At 43.9% G+C, this 17400-nt stretch overlaps 1 long non-coding RNA gene across 1 annotated transcript; it reads left to right on the top strand.

The window, feature by feature from the left end:
• The first annotated feature begins 2143 nt into the window (after positions 1-2143).
• LOC120099296 (uncharacterized) lies at positions 2144-5934 on the top strand. Its single transcript, XR_005498371.2, has 3 exons — positions 2144-5007; positions 5217-5342; positions 5619-5934. It is a non-coding gene; the product is annotated as an uncharacterized LOC120099296 (long non-coding RNA).
• Positions 5935-17400: the final 11466 nt, after the last annotated feature.

Below are 17400 nucleotides of genomic sequence, written 5' to 3'. Positions count from 1 at the left end.
AGTTCCGTCTGTGCGAATGGCCGAGAAGACACCGGTTGCCGGGTTTTTCCTGACGGCCTCAGCATAAGGACCCCTGTGGGGTCGGGAGTAGCAGCCGAGGAGGGAGCTGTCCTTCCCCGGGTATCGACAGTGGAGGCGCCCGGACAACTACAGGTCGACCCCCGGGGTCGTCACCTTTCGTAGGACACCCCGTGCAAGGGACTACAGGAGCATAGGCTAAAGCAGACATTTGTGAGCTCGCATGTCAGGGAATCATGGGAGGAAATAATAACCCTAAAAATTTGGCCTTTGGTGTGTGTGTGTGCGCGTGTCTGTGTGCGCGCGTGCGTGCGCGAGGTAGAGAGTGTGTGTGTGTGAGAGTGTGTGTGTGTGTGTGTGTGTGTGAGAGAGAGAGAGAAAGAGAGAGAGAGAGAGAGAGAGAGAGAGAGAGAGAGAGAGAGAGAGAAATTTAATGCAATGGAGAAGATATGCAGCAAATGCTGCTGGGACATTTAACGTATGCTTCCAGTGCTGATTCAGCCTCACTTTTCAAACTGATACAAATGGAACCCTTCAATATGGATTTCCTCTGAGCCGTCACACCCGCATTCCCCCCCCATTCCGAGGACCACAGAAGCCCCCAGCGTGGCATCATTCGTGGGTTACCGTATGACCCAGGGGTTATTCAGAGTGCCTTGCGGACGGGTCTTGTCTGAGATGTTAAGACACTGACAGACGGTTCCGGTCACCTTCTCCACCAAAATCGGCCCTTTGGTCTGGGAATGCCCTCTTCTACAAGGAAGCTCCCCGTTCTTCCCCAGGCAGGCGTGACCTCATGGTGGCGGTTAATGTGGCCTAGTGAGGAGCCCCTTTTGACTCCGTGGGTGATCCGGGAAAGGGTCGCGACCTGCGTGCGCGTTGCGGGCACTGAGGACTCTTTCCGTATGAGAATTTAATAGAGAGATTGTAAAGGGGGCTCTTACTGCTACTGTCCAAAATAGCCGATGATCGCTATTGAAAGAATAAAAAGAACCGGATGAAGGCACCGAGGATGAGATTTTCCTGCAATAGCAGTTTCATCGAGCGTCCAGAATATGGGACAGGATTCAGCAATTGGGTGACCGGTACAGAAGAGCGTGCCTGTTCCGATAGAGATCGGATGGGCTGAGGATGATCGGCTGAAAGTTCGGTGGCTCTGAAGCTTAAGCGAGGATCTCCTCGCGGTGAGTAAAATTTCTGTGCCGTCTCTTGTCAGAAGATCACGGCTCGGCTCTCGGTGCGACCATTTGGGACCATTTGGGGTACCGGCTCGGCGGAATTCAGAAAGGGCAACTTTCCTTCCAGGGAGGCGACAGGACATCGACCTCGCCACCGGCACCACCTTCTCTCCGTCAGACCATTCTTGGCTTGAAAAGCTGACACAGACGAGCCCTTTGACGAAGCCTCCTCATAAGATCGCGGCTAATTACTTCTGCAGGCATTTTACAGTGTCCCTGCAGCTCCACTGCTCAAGAAAACGTGACTCTTTCCATGTGCAAATGTTGGGAATCATTCAGCTCCTATTAACTTTGTAGTTTCCTTCCTTCCTTCCTTCCTTCCTTCCTTCCTTCCTTCCCTCCTTTTCTGTTTCTTTTCTTTCCTCCTTCCTTCCTTCCTCCTTTTCTGTTTCTTTGTTTCTTCCTCCCTTCCTTCCTTTCTATGTTTGTTTCTTCCTTTCTTCCTTTTTTCTTCTTTCTTTCTTCCTATCTTCCTTCCCTTTTCCTTTCTGTTTCTTCCTTCCTCTTTCTATCTTCCTTTCTTCCTCCTTTTCTGTTTCTTTGTTTCTTCCTCCCTTCCCTCCCTCCTTCTTTTCTTTCTTTTCTTTCTCCCTTCCTTCCTTTTTCTTCCTACCTTCCTTCTTATATTTGTTTATTCCTGCCTTCCTTTCTATTTGTTTGTTCCTTCCTTCCTTTCTTCTTGTCTTCCTTTCCTTCTTCCTATCTTCTTCCTTTCTGTTTCTTTCTTCCTTCCTCTATCTTCTTTCCTTCCTTTCTTCCTTTCTTCCTTTCTATTTTCTTTCCTCCTTCCTTCCTTTCTTTCTATCTTGCTTCCTGCCTGCCTTCCTTCTTTCATTCCTTCCTTTTCTATCTTTCTTTCCATCTTCTTCTTTCCTTAATTCCTTCTTTCCTTCCTTCCTTCTTTTCATTCTTTCTATCTTCCTTCTTTTCTTTCTATCTTCCTTCCTTCTTTCCTTCCTCCCTTTCTTTCTATTTCTTCCTTCCTTCCTTTCTATCTTGCTTCCTGCCTGCCTTCTTTCCTTCCTTTATTTCTTTCTATCTTCCTTTCTTCTTTCCTTAATTCCTTCTTTCCTTCCTTCTTTTCTTTCTATTTTCCTTCTTTCCTTCCTTCCTTTCTGTTTCTTTCCTCCTTCCTTCCTCCCTTCCTTTCTATCTTGCTTCCTTCCTGCCTTCTTTCCTTCCTTCCCTTTCTATCTTCATTCCTTCTTTCCTTCCTTCCTTTCTTCCTTCCTATCTTCCTTCCTCCTTATCTTTGTGTCTTCCTTCCTTCTGTCTTTCCTACTTTTCTTTCTTTCTTCCTTCCTTCTCTCCTTCCTTCCTTTCTCTGTTTTTTGTTTCTTCCTTGTATCCATCCTTCCTTCCTTCCTTTCTTTGAAACCAGATCTATCTTATCTTAGCGGTGTCTAAACAATGGAATGTGATGCCAGATTAATACCAGCTAAACTTTCGACAAGGGAACAAATACCAAAATGATACCATCAGTCCCTTAGCTGCATATAGAACTTGCAACTCAGCAGAAGCAGCTGCTGCCTGATGCCATAGGAAAGAGGGGTTTTGGCTTTTTTTTTTCTTTTAGCATTTTAATGTGATATAATGTATTTGAAACTCAGTTTTAATAGAACATGTCTCCAGAAATAAGTAAACAAACAGATAATCAGAAATAAGTAAATAAATCAATAAATAGGCAGAGCCTTGTGAGTGCTTCGACTTAGCAGGATAGGGTGGGAATATTTTCTAGTGATTGTGTTTCCTGCTATTTCTAGTGATACCCTTTCCCGCTAAACAGTGGCACTTGTGGAGCATGGATCTGTCCTTCTCTCCGGGTGTAGAAAAAAGATTAGTAAGAAGCCGTGCTGCCTGAAGGACAAGGTGCACGGGCTATCTCATTCCCTGCCCCCACCTCACTCATTTTTCTAACGATTAATGACAGCATAGGCACATTCCATCACCGAGCAAAACTAAGTTGAGCTCAGTGTCTGAACTCTTGTTGCCAACTCGTCATTCCCGATGACCAGATTTTTTTTTCTTTTTGTCTGTTGTTTGGTTTTGTTTTAAGAAAGAGCCCCACATAGCACAGGTTGGCCTCAGAATCACCACGTAGCCAAGTAAAACTTTGAACTCCTGATCCTGCCGCATCTACTGATAGAGTGCACGAACCACAGAGCTACAGACCCCTCCCACCGCCACCTCGTCCACTACCCTAGATCAATCCGCTATCCCACAGTTCGGGACGCCGAGGTCTGTCCACACTGGACTGTCTCCACCATCCTTTCGTGCTCTCACTATTGCCAGAGATATACAGTACCCAGAAGTGTCTCCTCGGTGCCCTTCAGAAACACCCCCCCCCCAAGGCCGACGTACATGCTCAGACATACACAAATGCTGTAAACCTAGATGCATTGTGGACTGGACCGAACCTCCTTATCCGTAGGCATCTTTCTCCTGGCCCTTTCCGGCCATGGGTCCCGCTTATCCGTTCAGTCCTTACGTAGCCTGCGCTGTCCTAGCGGGCGGTTCTGCGGGTCACCCCTCCCGCGTCATCGAGTACCCCGGGCCCGGAGCACACTGATAGCGGTCGTCAGGACGGGTTCCCTCGTACCCATTCTGCTGACCGTCTTCTCTAATCCGGTTCTACACAGAGTGCTCCCGGGCCAAGCCGACGCAACCTCTTCCGGTCCTCCACAGCCCTGGGGACACGCCGAGAGGGATAAGTCTCCAAACTCAGCCAAAATGAGGACTGCGACAGGGCGCACTACACCAATCACAGTAATTAGTGTCTTCCGAGGCTACCTGGCTGGAGAAGTAAGTAGAGCATGGAGCTGAAGTGTATCTGTGTGTGTGTGTCTCTGTGTGTGTGTGTGTGTGTATGTGTGTGTGTGTGTCTCTGTGTGTGTGAGTGTGTGTGTGTATATCTATGTGTCTCTGTGTGTGTGTCCACGCGTGGACGCGCACCGGTGTTTTAGGGATTTAGGGGAAACAGCAAGGCAACTTGACTGAACCACCATCTGGGTCTTGAAGTCTCACAGACCAGGCCTGGGTTCATCCGCACTCTGAACGCTTGCTGTCACACTAAACTGTCTGAGGCCCGGGAATTGCGAGTGGGCCAGTTTACCAAGAATGGATGGTGTGGGGGCTGGGGATTTAGCTCAGTGGTTAGAGTGCTTACCTAGGAAGCGCAAGGCCCTGGGTTCGGTCCCCAGCTCCGAAAAAAAAACCAAAAAAAAAAAAAAAAAAAGAATGGATGGTGTGGCATCCCGTTTTGGCGATCCAGCTACAGATCCTCGGCGATTCCTCAGGTCTACGGGACGACCAGTTTGTACGGAACCAATTCTCGCGCGGTCCTGTTTTCACAAGTTCTGTGGGCCTCGCCTCACGTGGTGTGTCGGGGAGAACAGCGTGGGACTCGGAGTGGGCGCCTCAATCTTTCCTAGAACCTGCAGGGGGAAGTGGTGGCGGTGGTGTATCCCTAGACTCCCTGCGCGGCCGTGAACAGCAGTGCGGCCGCATAGCAAACAGCGGAGAAGACCCGAGTAGCCCCCCAAGCTCTGGTGCCCGGGGGAGTGGAGACGGCGCCGAAAGAGCCAAGGGCAATGCCAGTATGCCAGTATGCCGGACGGTCCTGGCTGCTCTGGACTCCCCCAGGTTGTGAAGGCAGAGAATAGGGCGGCCCGATGGTGGAGAGAGCGGCCATTGTGGAGAAGCTACCAAGTGGTCCGGAGCAGGAGGAGGAAGGCGAGGAAAGCCTGCGGTTGTATCCTTTCTGACGTTTGTGCCAGTAGCTGAGGAGGTATCCTGAGATGGCCAGGGAGAGGGGCCGAGTGGGCGTTCCCCACAGCAAGGGGACGTCTTGAGGGAGTGGCGGGGAGGGGGGACTGGGGCTCTGGAGGAGGCAGCCTGCAGGGAGAGCACCGGAGGACGGAGGACGACAGGACGAAGTCACCTTGACAGAATCCCCGCCAGTGACCTCATGGTGCCTTTCCTGACCTTCGTGGATGCAGAGACCTCGTGGTACCGGACCCGGGATGAGGAGTCCCTGGAAGGAGCAGTTCACGGGTAGCTCGGAGTGGCTGGCAGGGACCTGGTGATGTAAGTCCTAGAAGGGAGGAGCCAGCAGGGGGCAGGGGTGCAGTAGGCAGCCGTTCCTTGTACCCCATTGTATATTCGCAGACACCTAAAAGACTCGCTGTGAGAAGGGGGTTGGTGAGCCGAGCCCGTAGGAACCTGCCTGACAGGGAGACCGGAGACCGAGGGAGTCCTGGAGGGACTGAGTCCACTGGCTCCAGGGGAGGTGTGGAGGAGGAGTGGCCCGAGGTGAGCGTTCTGCGGCTCCCAATGTGACTTTTCCTTTCCCTTCACTTTTAGTCGAGTAACTGAGTAACTTCGAAAACTCCAGCCTCCTCCACAGCTCCGTCTCCTCCCTGCTCTGCCAGTCGGCTTTCTACAGTGGTGACTACCCTGAGGTTCTCCGTGCCTGAGTCCTTCAAGCCTCCTGTGGAGTAGGGGGCTGGGGCTCGGCAGCGCTCTGGCCCTCACCCACTGTACCCTTCCCTAGGGCAAAAAACGCACAATAGTTGCTTTGCCGGGGCAGGGAGGGTGGTGCTGGTGATCTTTTCCCTGTGCTTGTCCTGGGATGGCTCAATGTTTCCCAACATTGAAAATAAAATAAAGCTGAAACCGGTCTGTGTCTGTGCCTGTGCCTGTGACTCTGACTCTCTGTGCCTGTGACTCTGACTCTCTGTGCCTGTGCCTGTGCCTGTGCCTGTGACTCTGACTCTGACTCTGACTGTGCCTGTGACTCTGACTGTGCCTGTGCCCCTGCCCGTGACCGTGTCTGTGCCTGTGCCTGTGCCTGTGTCTCTGTCCAGCTATCTCATTCTCATCTTCATCCCTGTGTAGCAGGAGAGTAGGACAGCATCTGGGATTCAGATGCTCAAGTACTGCACGATGATTACAGGTGGTTCAGGAAAGGTAAAAATCAGTCAGGTCCTGTCAGTCAGTGTTAACTACAGCCAGCACTTTATATTGGTTGAAAATGTTGAAGTCTCGACTGGAGTGATGGATCAGTAGTTAAGGGCACCGACTGCTCTTCCAGAGGTCCCAAGTTCAATTCCCAGCAACCACATGGGATCTGTTGCCCTCTTCTGCTGTGCCTGAAGATAGCCCAGTGCACACATACGAATAAAATAAATTAAAAGAAAATGTTGAAGTCGCATTCACTCCTGATCTGTATAGAGGTGTCATGGGCAGAAACGTTTTCCTGCACTGGCTCACTCAGCCTGCTCTCTTATGAAACACAAGACTTCGCAGGCCAGGGACGGCACCACCCACAGTGGGCTGGGCCCTCCCACCCTAGTTGAGAAAATGCCTTACAGCTGGGTCTCATGGAGGCATTTCCTCAAGGGAAGCTACTTTCTCTGTTATAACTCCAGCTGGTGTCAAGTTGACACCCAAAACCACCCAGTATGAGGTCTAGCTTACTTAGAGTTTCCATTGCCGTGATTAAACCACCATGACCAAAAACAATTTTTGGAGGAAAGGTTTGTTCCTGCTTACATTCTATAGTATCTTGGGAGAGGTTTGGGCAGGAACTCAAGGCAGGGACTAAAGTAGAAGCCATGGAGGAATACTGCTTACTGACTTGCTACCTATAACCTGCTCAGCCTGTTTTATTAAAAATAATAACTCAGGACACATGCCCAGGAGATGCTACCTGGGGGGAAGGGGTGCAGTGTGCTAGGCCCTCTCACACAAATCATCAATCAAGAAAATGGCCTTAACATTTGCTCATAGTCAATTTTGTGACAGCAATTTTTACGCCCTTGAACTTGCTTTTCCTGATACCCTAGCTGGTGTAGAGCTGACAAACAAAAAAAGCAATACAGTCAAACCTGAACAATGCCTACCTTGAATTCTCAGGTTTCCGAGTACCAGGGTTATAGGCAGGCATCACCATAGTGGTTTCTATTGCAAGGCTCTGCCTATTTATTTATTTATTTATTTACTTAATTTGTTTTACTTACTTGTTTTGGGTTATTTATTTGCTTATTTCTGGAAACATGTTTTTTATAAATAAAATTTTACATTGAAAAATTAGAAGAAATAAACACAAGTCCTGTTTCTTTTGTTTCCATGAGTGAGAAAAGAAGACCAGGAATAAGATTTAAAGTGGAAATACTATGCCTGTGGTTGATGCCACAAATTGCAAAGACACGTACTGTCCAATGTAATTGCGATATATAGTTATTTTTTTCATTGGATTTTTTTATTTACATTTCAAATGATATTCCCTTTCCTGGTTTCCTGGCCATAAACCCCCTATCCCATCACCCCTACCCCTTCTTCACTATGGGTATTCCCCTCCCCCTTACACTCCCCTTTCTGCACACCCATGACATACCCCTGCACTGGGGGGCCCAGCCTTGTCAGGACCAAGGGCTTCTCCTCCTATTGGTGCCCAACAAAGCCATCCACTGCTACCTATGCAGCTGGAGCCATCGTCTGTCCATGTGTACTCTTTGGTTAGTGGTTTAGTCCCTGGGAGCTCTGGTTGGTTGGTATTGTTGTTCTTGTGAGGTTGCAAGTCCCTTCAGCTCCTTCAATCCTTTAAATCCTCCAATGGGGACCCTGTTCTCAGTTCAATGGTTGGCTGTGAGCATTCACCTCTGTATTTGTCATGCTCTGGCTGAGCCTCTCAGAAGATAACTATATCAGGCTCCTGTCAGCATGCACTTCTTCGCTCGCTGCATCAATATTGTCGAGTTTTGTTGGATATATATATCCCCCCAGGTAGGGAAGGCTCCGAATGGCCATTCCTTCAGTCTCTGCCCCAACTTTTTCTCCATATCCCCTCCTATGAATATTTTTGTTCCCCCATATAAGAAGGACAGAAGCATTCACACTTTGGTCGTTCTTCTTCTTGAGTTTCAGATGGTCTATGGATTGTATCTTGGGTAACCTGAGTTTTGGGCTAATATCCACTTCTCAGTGAGTGCATACCAAGTGTGTTCTTTTGTGATTGGGTTACCTCACTCAGGATATTTTCCAGTTCCATCCATTTGCCTATGAATTTCATGAAGTCATTGTTTTGATAGCTGAGTAGTACTCCATTGTGTAGATGTACCACATTTTCTGTATCCATTCCTCTGTTGAAGGGCATCTGGGTTCAGCTTCTGGCTATTATAAATAAGGCTGCTGTGAACATAGTGGAGCATGTGTCTTTGTTGTATGTTGGATAATCTTTTGGGTATATGCCCAGGAGAGGTATAACTGGGTCCTCAGGTAGGAACTTCCAGACTGATTTCCAGAATGGTTGTACCAGTTTGCAATTCCACCAACAATGGTGGAGTGTTCCTCTTTCTCCATATCTGCACCAGCAGCTGCTGTCACCTGAGTTTTGATCTTAGCCATTCTGACTGGTGTGAGGTCAGAAGTGGTGTTTTGATTAGCATTTCCCTGATGACTAAGGATGTTGAACATTTCTTTAGGTACTTCTCAGCCATTTGGCATTCCTCAGCTGAGAATTCTGTCTTTAGCTCTGTACCCAATTTTAATAGGGTTATTTGACTCCCTGGAGTCTAACTTCTTGAGTTCCTTGTATATATAGGGTATAAGCCCTCTATCAGGTGAAGAATTGGTAAAGAGCTTTTCCCAATCTTGTCGATGCCCACACTGACATGGCACAGACAGCCGGGCATAAGCCTGCGGGATTAAAAATCACACACATGCGGGTTATTCATTTAAGAAAGAATGCCCATTATGTAGCTTTATTTACTGAATATATACCCCAAGTTGACCAGGTGGAAAAATCTAGGAAGCACAGTGGGAAACCCCAGTTTAAGGCTTCAGTAACAAAAGACTGAATATGTGCCCCAAATTTACTGGGGAGAAATCCAGGAAGACCAGCCTAAATCCCAGGAACAAAAGACTGAGAAAACAAAAGACAGGAATGAATTGACCATCACCCAGGTGTGTCGCTACCGGGCCAGGGTGTTCCTTTGTTAGGAACAAAAGGCTTCCACATGCATCAGCAGGGGCCAAACCCTGCAAGGGACCCAGAAGGGTCTGACAAGGGGGTGAAACACTGCAGGGGACCCAGGAGGCTCTGCCATTTTGTCCTCTTGACAGCTTCCTTTGCCTTACAGAAGATTTGCAATTTTATGAGGTCCCATTTGTCAATTCTTGATCTTAGAGCATGAGCCATTGGTGGTCTGTTCAGGAATATTTCCCCCAGGGCCCATATGTGTGAAGCTCTTCTCCACTTTTTCTTCTATTAGGTTGAGTGGATCTGGTTTGATGTGGAGATCCTTGATCCACTTGGACTTGAGCTTTGTAAAGAACAATAAGAATGGATAGATTTGCATTCTTCTACATGCTGACCTCCAGTTGAACCAGCATCATTTTTTGAAAATGCTATCCTTTTTCCATTGGATGGTTTTGGCTCCTTTGTCAAAGAGGAAGTGACCATAGGTGTGTGGGTTCATTTCTGGACGTTCAATTCTATTCCACTGATCTACCTGCCTGTCTCTGTACCAATACCATACAGTTTTTATCACCATTGCTCTGTAATAAAGTTGAGGTTGGGCATGGTGATTCTCTCCCAGCAGTTCTTTTATTGTTGAGAATAGTTTTAGCTATCCTGTTTTTTTGGGGTTTTTTTTTTTGTTTTTTTTTGTTTGTTTTTGTCATTGCAAATGAATTTGCAAATTTCTCTTTCCACCTCTATGAAGAATGGAGTTGAAATTTTGATGGGAATTGCATGGAATCTGTAGATTGGTTTTGGAAAGACCAACATTTTTACTATATTAACCCAGCCAATCCATAAGCACGGAGGTCTTTCCATCTTCTGAGATCTTCCTCAATTTCTTTCTTCAGAGACGTGAAGTTCTTGTCATACAGACCATTCACTTCCTTAGTTAGAGTCACACCAAAGTATTTTATATTATTTGTGACTATTGTGAAAGGAGTTTCCCTAATTTCTTTCTCAGCCTGCTTATCCTTTGAGAAGAGGAAGGTACTGATTTGTTTGTGTTAATTTTATACCCAGCCACTTTGCTGAAGTTGTTTTTCAGGCTTAGGAGTTCTCTGGTGGAATTTTTGGGGTCACTTAAGTATACTATCATATCATCTGCAAATAGTGATATTTTGACTTCTTCTTGTTCAATCTGTATCCCTTTGGTCTCCTTTTGTTGTCTGATTGCTCTGGCTAGAACTTCAAGAACTATATTGAATAAGTAGGGAGAGAGTGGGCAGCCTTGTCTAGTCCCTGATTTTAGTGGGATTGCTTCAAGTTTCTCTCCGTCTAGGTTGATGTTAGCTACTGGTTCGCTGTACATTGCTTTTACTATGTTTAGATATGGGCCTTGAATTCCTGATGTTTCCAAGACTTTTAACATGAAGGGGTGTTGAATTTTGTCAAATGCTTTCTCAGCACCTAATGAGATGATCATGTGTTTTTTTTTCTTTGAGTTTGTTTATATAGTGGATTATGTTGATGGATTTCCATATATTGAACCATCCTTGCATCCCTGGGATTATACTTGATTATACTTGATGATCCTTTTGATGCATTCTTGGATTCGGTTTGCAAGAATTTTACTGATCATTTTTGCATCCCTATTCATAAGGGAAACTTGTCTGAAGTTCTCTTCCTTTGTTGGGTCTTTGTGTGGATTAGGAAATCATGGGGGCTTATGGACAGGAAACTGGGAAGGGGGATAACCTTTGAAATGTAAGAAATATATCTAATAAAAAATTTTAAAAAGAGTAATCGTGGCTTCATAGAAGGAATTCAGTAGCACTCTATCTGTTTCTATTTTGTGGAATAGTTTGGATAGTATTGGTGTGAGGTCTTCTATGAAGGTCTGATAGAATTCTGCACTAAACCCATCTGGACCTGGGCTCTTTTTGGTTGGGAGACCTTTAATGACTGCTTCTATTCCTTTAGGACTTATGGGGTTGTTTAACTGGTTTATCTGTTCCTGATTTAACTTTGCTACCTAGTATCTCTCTAGAACACTGTCCATTTCATCCAGATTTTCCAGTTATGTTGAATATCTGCTTTTGTAGTGAGATCTGATGATTTTTTAAATTTCCTCAGATTCTTTTGTTATGTCTCCATTTTCATTTCTGATTTTGTTAATTTGGATACTCTCTCTGTGCTCTCTGGTTAGTCTGGCTAAGGGTTTATGTATCTTGTTGATTTTCTCAAAGAACCAGTTTCTGGTTTGTTGATTCTTTGTATAGTTCTTTTTGTTTCTTTCCCCTTGGTTGATTTCAGCCCTGAGTTTGATTATTTCCTGCCTTCTACTCCTCTTGGGTGTATTTGCTTCTTTTTGTTCTAGAGCTTTTTAGGTGTGCTGTCAAGCTGCTAGCATATGCTCTCTCTCCTGTTTCTTTTTGGAGGAACTCAGAGCTATGAGTTTTCCTCTTAGCACTGTTTACATTGTGTCCCATAAGTTTGGGTATGTTGTGCCTTCATTATCATTAAATTCTAAAACGGCTTATTTTCTTTTTGTATTTTTTCTTTACCAAGTTATCATTGAGGAGAGTGTTGTTCAGTTTCCATGTTTATGTGGGCTTTGTGTTGCTTTTGTTGTTATTGAAGAACAGGCTTAGTGCATGGTGATCTGATAGGATGCATGGGATTATTTCTATCTTTCTGTATCTGTTGAGGCCTGTTTTGTGAGCGATTATATGGTCAGTTTTAGAGAAGGTACCATGAGGTGCTCAGAAGAAGGTATGTTCTTTTGTTTTAGGATGAAATGTTCTATAAATATCAGTTAAATCCACTTAGTAAATAACTTCTGTTAGTTTCTGTGTCTCTGTTTAATTTCTGTTTCCATGATCTGTCCATTGATGAGAGTGGAGTGTTGAAGTCTCCCACGATTATTGTGTGAGGTGCAACATGTGCTTTGAGCTTTAGTAAGGTTTCTTTTATGAACGTAGTTGCCCTTGCATTTGAAGCATAGATATTTAGGATTGAGAGTTCATCTTGGTGGATTTTTCCTTTGATGAATATGAAGTGTCCTAATCTTTTTTGATAAATTTTGGTTGAAAGTCGATTTTATTTGATATTAGAATGGCTATTCCAGATTGCTTCTTGGGACCGTTTACTTGGAACATTGTTTTCCAGCCTTTTACTCTGAGGTAGTGTCTGTCTTTGTCAATGAGGTGTGTTCCCTGTATGCAGGAAAATACTGAGTTCTGTTTACATATCTAGTCTGTTAGTCTATGTTTTTTTATTAGAGAATTGAGTCCATTGATGTTGAGAGTTATTAGGGACCAATGATTGTTTTCTTGTTATTTTTGTTGTTAGAGATGGAATTATGTTTGTGTGTCTCTCTTCTTTTTGTTTCGTTGCAAGGAGATTACTTTCTGCTTTTTCTACGGTGCAGTTTCCCTCCTCGTGTTGGAGTTTTTCAAATTTTACCCTTTGTAGGGCTGGATTTGTAGAAAGATATTGTGTAAATTTGGTTTTGTCATGGAATATCTTGGTTTCTCCATCTATGTTAATTGAGAGTTTTGCTGGATATAGTAGCCTGGGCTGGCATTTGTGTTCTCTTAGGGTCTGTATGACATCTGTCCAGGATCTTCTGGCTTTCATAGTCTCTGGTGAGAAGTCTGGTGTAATTCTGATAGGTCTGCCTTTATATGTTACTTGACCTTTTTCCCTTACTGCTTTTAATATTCTTTTTTTGTTTTGTGCATTTGGTGTTTTGACTGTTATGTGACGGGAGGAGTTTCTTTTCTGTTTCAATCTATTTGGAGTTTTGTATGCTTCTTGTATGTTTATGGGCATCTTGCTCTTTAGGTTAGGGAAATTTTCTTCTAAAGTTTTGTTCAAGATATTTACTGGCCCATATACATACAGCCACCAAACCCAGACAAGATTGAGGATGCCAAGAAGTGTGTGCTGACAGGAGCCTGATGTAGCTGTCTCCTGAGAGGCTCAGCCAGAGCGTGACAAATACAGAGGTGAATGCTAGCAGCAAACCACTGAACTGAGAATGGGTTCCCTGTTGGAGGAGTTAGAGGAAGGTTTGAAGGAGCTGAGGGGCTTGAATCCTCATAAGAACAACAATACCAACCAACCAGAGCTCCCAGGGACTAAACCACTACCCAAAGAGTACACATGGACAGACCATGGCTCCAGCTGCATATGTAGCAGTGGATGGCCTTGTTGGGCACCAATGGACGGAGAAGACCTTGCTCCTGCCAAGCCTGGACTTCCCAGTATAGGAGAATGTCAGGGTGGGGAGTCAGGAAGTAGTGGGTGGTTGGGTGGGGGAACACCCTCATAGAAGAAGTGGGGAGGGAATGAGATGGGGGTTTAAGGACAGGAAACTGGGAAAGGGGATAACATTTGAAATGTAAATAAATAAAAAATATCCAATAAACTCATTCCTATCAAAAAAGAAATGGAAAAATAGTTAGCCAGAAAAAAAACTACAGAAGCAAAAACATAAGGTTAGAACATTTAGAGACTTTCCCAGAACTGTGGACTTTGGTGGATTTCAGGTCTTTGTTTTTGTTTTGGCAGGTAGTGTTGAGTTTTATAGTGTGAATGATATTTCCATCATGTAATCAGGTTTGCTAACGTCTGGGAGCCTATTACAGTTTGAGAGACTATATTAATCTAGCTGTGTGGTGTTTTTTATTTACATATTCTTTAAAATAAAGTAATTTTTGTATAATAATTTTTTAATAGAAGATAGGTTTGTCAGCCACTGATGGTGCAAGACTTTAATTCCAGCATTCAGAGACAGAGACAAGCAGATCTCCAAGTTCAAGGACAACCTGGTCTACTGAGCAAGTTCCAGGACAGCCAGGGCTATACAGAGAAACCCTGTATGTATGTATGTATGTATGTATGTATGTATGTATGTATATATGTATGTATATATATATATTTTTCAAGCTGGGCCAAAGGACACACATGTAATCCAGCAGTCAACAGGCTAAGGTAGGAGGATGATTTGAGGAGTAGATAAACATCCTCCAAGCTTGTTTGGTTCTGTTTTTATCAGAAACTGATGATACCTGCACTTTGTGGGATTTTGAAAAGGATCATGGGGGAAAATACCTTAAAGATCTAGCCTACCATGATGTACCTTTTGAATATCCTAGTTGTTTCATAAATATCCACTAAGACCCCTTACCAAAAATAACAAATCGAAAACTAGTTAGATGCCTCAGTGGGTAAAAAAAATACCTTCCACCAAGCCAGAGAACCTGAGTTTCAGTCTCAGGACTCCTATGATGGAATAAGAAAACAGATTCATGCCAGTTGTCCTCTGGACTCTGTATATCTACTGTGGCACATGCAATAAATATATAAATAAATTATTTTTTAAAAAAATAGTCATGTAAGTAACATATAGAATGAACAGGTTGTACTTATATATTTAGGAATATAGACACACACATGTATGTATATATATATATATATACTCATATATATATATACACTCATATATATACTCATGCATATACATATACATACACATGTATGTAATAATAATTAAAAATGAAACAATAGATTTGAAAAAGCATGGAGATGTATATGAGAATGTTTGGATGGAGGAAAGGGAAGACAGAAATGATATAATTGTATTATCTTAAAAGAAATAATTTAGAAATAATAAAAATAAAAATAACAAATTTTATGAGACTAGAGAGATGGCTCAGTGGTTAAGAGTATTTGCTCTTCCAGAGGACCCAAGTTTGTTTTCTATCATCCATGCCAGGCAGACTACAACTCTCTGTAACTCCAGCTCCAGTCAGATCCTCTGCAAACACCTGCACCTATGTGCATACTCCATACAAGACATGCATACATATACATAATTAAAAATAATGTATGAATAAGTATTTTTAAATGACAAATCCAAAATCTCACCCTACTAAACTATCAGGAGCTTTCTCTCATTCACTAAATATATTAAATCCTTGCTTAAGCTGCTTTCCAACTGAATTCTTCCCTTCAAGATAGCAAACACTGAGGTAATTCTGGCACAATATCAATGACAGTTGCTATTGTTAGGCACCTACTTTCGTTTCAGCTGGCAGTCATTTTGATTTTTATCACCAATGAAACTAAATGTGTCTCAGTTATTCTTTAAGAGCACCCTTGTATTTCTGGGACAATATTCTTTGGCTCATCTTGTGCTTTTTCTACCCTAACCCTGGAACCTGTTAATTCTCTAGTAAACACAAAAAATGATCCTCTACTGCTTGGAGTCCCTCTTTTGTATCTTCAGCTGTGAAGTCTCCCTATTAATTCATTGATTCCTACATAGAGTAATTCCCTTTCACTCTAGCTCTGTGACTCTGCCTGTTACAACCAAAACGGCCCCCACACAATGGTTCTCAACTTTCCCAATGCTGCAACCTTTAATACAGTTTGTCATGCTGTAGTGAGCCCCAACCATGAAATTATTTTCATTGCTACTCCACAACTGTGATTATGCTACTGTTATGAATCATAATGTAAATATCTGACATGCAGGATATCTGATATGTGACCCCAAAAGAGTTGCAACCCACAGGTCAAGAACCACTGGTCTAGACAGTAGTAATGGAACTCAGCCCATTGTGATATTGTAACTCATGCTGAAGTCTTTCAGTCACACAAAATATTTAGAGCAAATATCTTTACCCTTTCCACATTTGTGTCCCTTAATATACTTACTGTGCAGCCAATCTTCAGAATCCATAAAACTGCCATCCAACATGACACAATTTCCTCAGAGACTCCAAGACACAGTCATTCTCATTGAACATGCATTTCTCTTATAAGTCCTTCAAATCTTTCTCATGCAGGACACTGCCATGCTAGCAAGGAACCATTCTTCATACCAGGCCAATTCTTTCACCAATGTTCCTGCCCTCCTTCCCCTAATGACCTAAGATCTTCAGGAAGCTCAGGCCCAAGGGATGGAGATGGGGGAAAGACGGGCAAGAAAGTCTGCAGAGCTCTTATATTTTTCTAATGACCTCATATTCATATCTAATGATGACTTCAATTTGCATCTGTGTCTTCCTTACAAATGTCCAAGATATTTGCTAGTTTTCTGTGCACATATGTGTGAGTTCTGTGCTCATGCAGGGGCCAGAGGAAGATGTCAGGTGTCCTGCTATATCATCTCCTCCATAGTCCATTGAGATAGGGTCTCTTACTGAACCTGGAGCTAGCCCAACAGTCAGCAAGCCCCAGTCATCGCCCTGTCTCAGCCTTCCATAGTGCTAGGGTTCAATACAAATGTTGCCATATTCAGCCTTTCCCATAGGTGTTGAGGATTCAAACTCTACATGCTTATGTAGCAAGTATTCCTACCCACAGAGCCATCTCCCCAGCCTCTCTTGTTTTTTGTTGTTGTTGTTGGGGGGAGGGGGTTGTAAGATATCTCAGATTTGGTCCAGTAAGATGACTCAGCAGGTAAAAGTACTTGCCATGCAAGCCTACCAACCAGAGTTCCATCTCTGGAATCCAGGTAAAGGGAGACAGAGTGAACACTTCACAAAATCATTCTTAACTCCACACACATGCTGTGGGACTCATGTACCCATACACCCCCCCTCTCTCTCCCTCTCTCTCTCAGGCACGCGCGCGCGCGCGCACACACACACACACACACACACACACACACACACACACACACGATGATAATTTTAAAAGATGTCTTGGGTTTTCACAGACAAGACAGCTTAGTAGGTAAAAAGCACTCGTTTTCCTGATGAGCTGGGTTTAATCTCCAGGAGACAGATGGTGGGAGAGAACCAACTCCGTAAATTGTCTCTGACCTCCACACACATGCCCTAGTGTACCTAGGTGCACATATTAAGATTGCTTTTTAAAAAAAAATCTCATTTACCTTGACTAGCTCTTGCCTCATGCCTGAAATAAGTCATTTCTCCAAAGACCCTGATTCCCTTCAATGGAAATGTTTCCAAAGAAATCTTTGGGTTTTTGTTGTTTTGTTTTGATTTTCTTTAATTTTTAAATAGTAATACAGTAATCCAGCTATTTGAATATACATACATACACACACAAACAGGTAGTGTATATATATATATATAAAATGTGTGTAAGAGAGATTCTCACTGTGATTAAATATTTACAGCATTTATGAATGTCCACGAAGGC

This window comes from Rattus norvegicus, chromosome X, assembly GCF_036323735.1.
Source record: "Rattus norvegicus strain BN/NHsdMcwi chromosome X, GRCr8, whole genome shotgun sequence".
NCBI lineage: Eukaryota > Metazoa > Chordata > Mammalia > Rodentia > Muridae > Rattus > Rattus norvegicus.
The sequence above is the reverse complement of the archived record's forward strand: the minus strand, read 5'-3'. Positions and strand labels throughout refer to the sequence as shown.